The sequence below is a fragment of the Euphorbia lathyris genome, chromosome 2 (assembly GCF_963576675.1).
Source record: "Euphorbia lathyris chromosome 2, ddEupLath1.1, whole genome shotgun sequence".
NCBI lineage: Eukaryota > Viridiplantae > Streptophyta > Magnoliopsida > Malpighiales > Euphorbiaceae > Euphorbia > Euphorbia lathyris.
The window spans coordinates 57,180,422-57,186,421 of NC_088911.1; positions in this window are offsets into that span (position 1 = coordinate 57,180,422).

Below are 6,000 nucleotides of genomic sequence, written 5' to 3' on the forward strand. Positions count from 1 at the left end.
TAGCCTCCATCCTTGAAGAATCCTGTCCTTCCTTCCATCCACCATTGAAGAACCTTCAAACTCCACATCCACTGAGGATTATTCGAGGCTCCATCCTTTAAGTCCTAGGAATACGTCTGCATTGGTCGACAGGTTCCCTGAAAGGGATTTCTTTCTCTTTTACATTCTGTTTGCCTCTGATCCATGCTATGAATCCTAGGCTAATTGTATCTTCGTGACAATACTTGTCATCTTTAATATTAATTCAATTTCTTATTTTGTTCAATTGATTGTATGATTTAATCTTTGTCTTACGCTTTGCTCAATTGGTTTAACTCATTCATAAGTCCAAACAATCACTTGGCACACATTGCGAGCTAAATCTGACCTAGTCAGAGCCTATAGGATTGACAACTCTATAGAAGATTAAGCCCAAATTTCTGAGCCTTAGAGCTAGTTTCGGCCTTACAAAGGAATCACGTGCTAGGAACCATAGAAGGATAAGTAGGGTTAATCGCCTTAGGCAATAGCGACTCAGATTAGGTTAATAATTGATTAATGAATTAGGTTGAGTTCGATATTATCGTATCATCACGCTCTCCTCGGGTTAATTTCATGATTTAAAGGATCACTTAGGAGTAGAATAACTTAATTAGGAGTAGATTAATATAAACAAACTCAATCTCAAACCTCCCACAGCCTAGATAACATTAGAAGCTTAGTAGCTCGATACTTGCAGGTGTAAATCCTGTGGATTCGATACCTGGACTTGTCCAGATTATTACTTGATAACGACGGGGTACACTTATTGGGCGTCGGCCCTGAGGCGCATCAAGTTTTTGGCGTCGTTGCTAGGGATTTATTTTCCAGCAATATCGAACCAAAGGTCGAAATTGTTAGTTTAGGCACTTTTTGTGAATATTATCTTTTTGTGAATATTATTTTTGTGTTAATATTTGTTTTTAATTTTTGCTTTTATTTGCTAATGATTCTTCTTTTTGAGAAAATGGCTCAAAACAATGGAAATAAGGAGTCTGTTACGCATTTGCTTAACTTCCTATCTACTCACGAAGATCAAACTGATGATTTGTATACCTCAATTAAAAATTTATGCATACAAAAAGGGATCCTTGTTGATTCAACCGCGGACGAATCAATTAAAGAACCCAAATTGGTAGGTCAGATTGATAAGGTAATATCTTTTCCCATTAACAATGAAGAACTGATCCCTAAATATGAGAAACTAAAAGTTTCAATATTGATTGAGGAACCAGTTGAAATTGAGCCTCTAAAGAAGAATGTAAAAATAGAGGAGTTCGGGTTTGCTCCATGCCCAGAAATTTTTATTCTCTTTGATCTACCTAGAGAATCAAAAAGAGAGCAAACTAAACTTTTTCATAATTTATTTAAATTTTATCCTTTACTTTCATTAAAATTCTTTGAAACTGATAATCTGTTTTGCAGGTACGGATTATTTATTCAGGAATTTGAATTCCTAACGCTAATGACAGCATACACCTAAGAATGAATTCTATGTCGAGCTCACCGACTATAATGTAGCGCTTCTTGGGAGGCAACCCAAGTTTTAATTAAACTTTTCAGGTTTGTTTTTCTTTAATTATAGATTTCTGTTTAAAAAAAATGGCAGCGCCAATCATCAAGTTTTTAGCAATTGCAATGTAATCAGTGAGTTGTCTTCTCCACCCTAACTCTTTACACATGAGCCTTATTGTTTGAACTGCAATGTTGGAACTTATTGCAGGATTAAGTGTGAGGATGAGGAGTAGACAAACTTACAAAAATTGTATAAATTTTTAATTTTTTGTGTTGTGTCTAGTTTAGTTTTTGGTGTTTTGAGTTTTATTTTTGTGTGTTTTGCATGTTTTAGGGCCTAAAAACCAACTTCCTCCGAAGTTAAACTTCGTTACTTGTCTCTAGGGATTGAGAACCGAATCTAAAATTGCATGCTAAGTAGTTTAGGTGTAGGGCACAATCTGTAAACACATGAGCTAAGATTGCATCTAGACCCTACTTTTGCAGAAATGCTAAAATCATTACTTAGGTAGATAACTTAAGGATTGAAGGCATGTGATATTAAATTTGAGCTCGGGGAGAACTAATGAACACAAAAATTGAAACCCAAATAATTGTGAGCTGAATTTGAGCCTAAGAGCAAGCATCAAAAAACTCTCTTTCTTGATAGTTTTGTGTGAATGCTTTGACTTATGAAGAATTACAGATTTTGCACCAAATACTGAGTTGAGTCTGCACGCACTGATTGGAGACAATAGACGATGAATTAGCCTCATTAGAATTAACCATTTTCCTTTACCTTATTTTTATCTTTTTCATCAACTTTAGGAAGCCCCTTTGAGCCTTAATTTTTGTAGTTTATAGTTTTTCTTTCTTTCCTAACCCTTATTTTTGCAAACTATCACTTAGTTTGTTCCCTAACCCAAATTTTTGCAAAACTCTACTCAGAGTTTTGTTTCATTTCAACACTTTTTCTTTATTTATGGCATTATAAGAGCAAGCCAAAAGGGCTACGAGGTGAACGAGCACAATTGCTTGAAAAGGACCAATCAAACGGTCCACACCAGGAATAAAAAAAAGAAAAGAGACGAACAAAAGGGAGAAAACATCATTCCCCGATTCTTAAAATCAAACGTCTCGGAAAAAAAAAAGTTCATTCCCTTCATATTTGCTAAAAGCCATACAACCTTGTTTTTCTAGTGCTGAAATTCCTAACCTTTGTTGTACCTATAACCTTTTCTAACCGCACTAGAACCCTTTTTCGAGACTATTTTTTATATTGTCGGAGTCATGTAGCAAACTAGAGGTACTTGGATGAACGTGCAAATTTAGCGTAATCCTAAGCAAGAACATAAGCTGAGAGTAAACACTTAAACCACTAAATATTGTGTGAATTGAGTGAACTACCAATGGTGAGGTGTTTTACTTAGTTATCCCCTAAAGCTCGTTTAATTGAACATGTATCATTTTCTTAAGCATATAACCTGTGATAATTGAACTGCGTCTTTTGGATATCATGTCTCTATTTTGTACTTCCGAATACATGTAATTACAGATGCTCGAAATTGTGTCTGGCACCTAGTAAAACCGGGAGGTTTTTCTAGCTTGGCTTGTGATTGTGGGTTTAGTTTTCGTTCAAATTAAACACTCACCTAACAGTCTCATCTTGATTCAATGATACTACGTGAACATTGGCCAACATATGTCTAAAAATAAGGTGAAAGCGTTGACTAAGGTGAACATGAAAATTTTATACGAAGTCTGATGTATCTCAAGAGTTGTATACGACTTGATATCGCTTTTATGTAAGCAGTTTGAATAGATACACGAGTAATCCAAGAGAGGGCCACTAAGAATACTTAGGTATTTGCGATACATTCGTGATCACAGACTGCACTATACGAGAGGTGTGAATGTGTTAGAAGGATACTATGATGCCAACTGGATATTTGATATAAACGATTTCAAAGATACAAGTGGATACGTGTTTACTCTACCTATAGGAGCAGTGTCCTAGAAATCCTCAAGACAAACGATCATAACCATATCTATAATGGAGTATACCATTTGTGATTCGCTGAATGTTCATCCTCCCTTAGAGACCGACCATTATTTGGGCCTTCCCTTATTGATTGGGGGATCTAAAACGACTATTTTTTGTTTTCTAAAGGATCGGTTGTGTAAGAGGCTTAGTAACTGGAGTTTCAGGTTTATTTCCAATGTAAAAAAGAAAGTTCTCTTGAAGTCTGTTGCTCAAGCTCTTCCTCTTTCCAGTATAAGCTCATTTCTTCTCCCAAAATCAGTTTGTGATGACCTTCAAAAAAAAATTATGAATTCCTTTTGGTGGGGTACGAAGAATGAAGTTCAACAGAGAATTCACTAATTCGATTGGTCCCATTTATGTGATAAGAAAGAGCAAGGATGGTTAGGGTTTAGAGGTCTTCATGATTTTAATTTGTCCCTTCTTAACAAGCAAGGATGGAAGTTCATCTCTCAACCTCATATTCTGGTTAGCAAGGTTTATAAAGTGAAATATTTTTCTCGTGTTACTTTTCTTTCTCCAAAATTAAGTGATAATTCTAGTTTTGTTTGAAGGAATGTGTGGTTGTCAATTGAAGTTCTTTCTAAGAATGTTCAGTGGCGTATTGGAGATGGCAAGGATTTTTATGTTCGAGGAGACCCCTGTATAACAATGATTTTAATTTTTTTTATGTCTTCCTCTTGTATGTTGTAGAATGAAAATACAAAGGTCTCGGAGCTTGTTGTCAGTGGCTCGCAAATTTGGTATAGAGGTAAATTGTTTTCTTTATTTCAACACCAAGAGGCGTTGGTTATCCCTAATATGGTTATTCCATTGAACCTTAACTCAAATAGGATCATTTAGCATTATTCTAAAGATGGCTCATACTCTTCTAAGCCTAGGTACATGTTGTTGGAGAGTAGAAGAAGCAACATAGCAGCAATGATGGGTTGGTGAAAGCTTTGGGATCTCTTTCTTCACCACGCTCAAAGATTTTGGAGAGTAGAAGAAGCAACATAGCAGCAATGATGGGTTGGTGAAAGCTTTGGGATCTCTTTCTTCACCACGCTCAAAGATTTTCTCTGGAAACTTTATTCAAACTACCCCTACGAGAATTAGATTGGATAGGAAACATGTGCGTCATTAACTGTGTTTTATGCCATGATGATATTGAGCATGATTAACACCTTTTTGTGAATTGTCCTTTTGCAATCTTTTGTTGGAAGTATGCAAAGATTATGCTTACTTGTTAGGACTAAGGAAGTTAGTTCAGTTTTTCTTAAGTTGTGTGTGATGTGAACTTAGTTACAATCGTACTTGAATGATTTGGCAGCAAAGAATAAACAGCCATTGTTGTAGCTGTGATAATTAATTTAAATTGGTTTATTGATTAGAAGTCTGCCGAGTTCAAAAATTAGGTCATTGGTTTAATGATTAGAAATCTCCCCAATTTAAGAATTAGGTTGATGCAAGTCGATTAGAATGATGGTGGCCAGATCGGAGAATTCGAGGTTGGGTACATTAACATGTAACATGAAAGCTACTATCTTTCATAATGTAGGGAATTGTGATTTGATGCTGCATTATGCCAAGATGATGGCAACTTCATGGTGTCTTAGTTCGTGCTATGAAGACATTTTTGCAATTAATATTGCTAAAACAGTGGCATTATCCAAGCTTTGAAATAGATGCGAAGATCTTTGCAAACACGTTTTTTATCTCAATCTCTCAGAATTAAGAGTTGTAATACAAAAAATTCTTCTCAAATTGACCTCTAATTCGAGAATGTAAAAATTTACCATGCAACAAACACAACATTTTTGTCTTTTACTCATCGAATAACGTCTTCTACTCCCTGAATAACAAATACCATTACCTCCCATGTCAATACTTAATAATCCCTTTCCAGCGCTCTTGAACTGCTATTCTGAGTTAATTAAAGCTTTCTCTTAATAGGGATCTATAGGGATTTGCATTGCTATTCGTAGTTGACTTTCTCATCGTAAAGATTTCATTCTACTGATGTTTTATTTTCATTGTAAAGATTTGTTTTATTCGTAAACTAAATCTCTCTTATCTTTGTAAACATGTTTGCTTCTCTTTAAAAGAAAAGCTTTCCTCTTCAAAAAAAGAAATCAAAAAAATTACAAAATGAAAGGAGTGTACATGAGCAATTAATCAGTCTATTTATATATATAATTGGATTCCGGTATCAGTTTTTTGAAATGAAAACCACTTCCTACCCCATCTATCAACTTCAGTATACCTATTTTTTAATTTAATTTCAATTTTAAAAGTTCATTTTTCCAGTTAGTTGTTCTATACAGTCCTGTCTATATGTGGGTGAATATTTCTCGCAAGGATACATTTTAAAAGTTTAAAAGCCAAGGGCGAAAGAAATCCACTATTAACAACATATGATTGCAAACCTATTTGAACTTTCGTCTCCAACAAAGCAAGCCAGGATA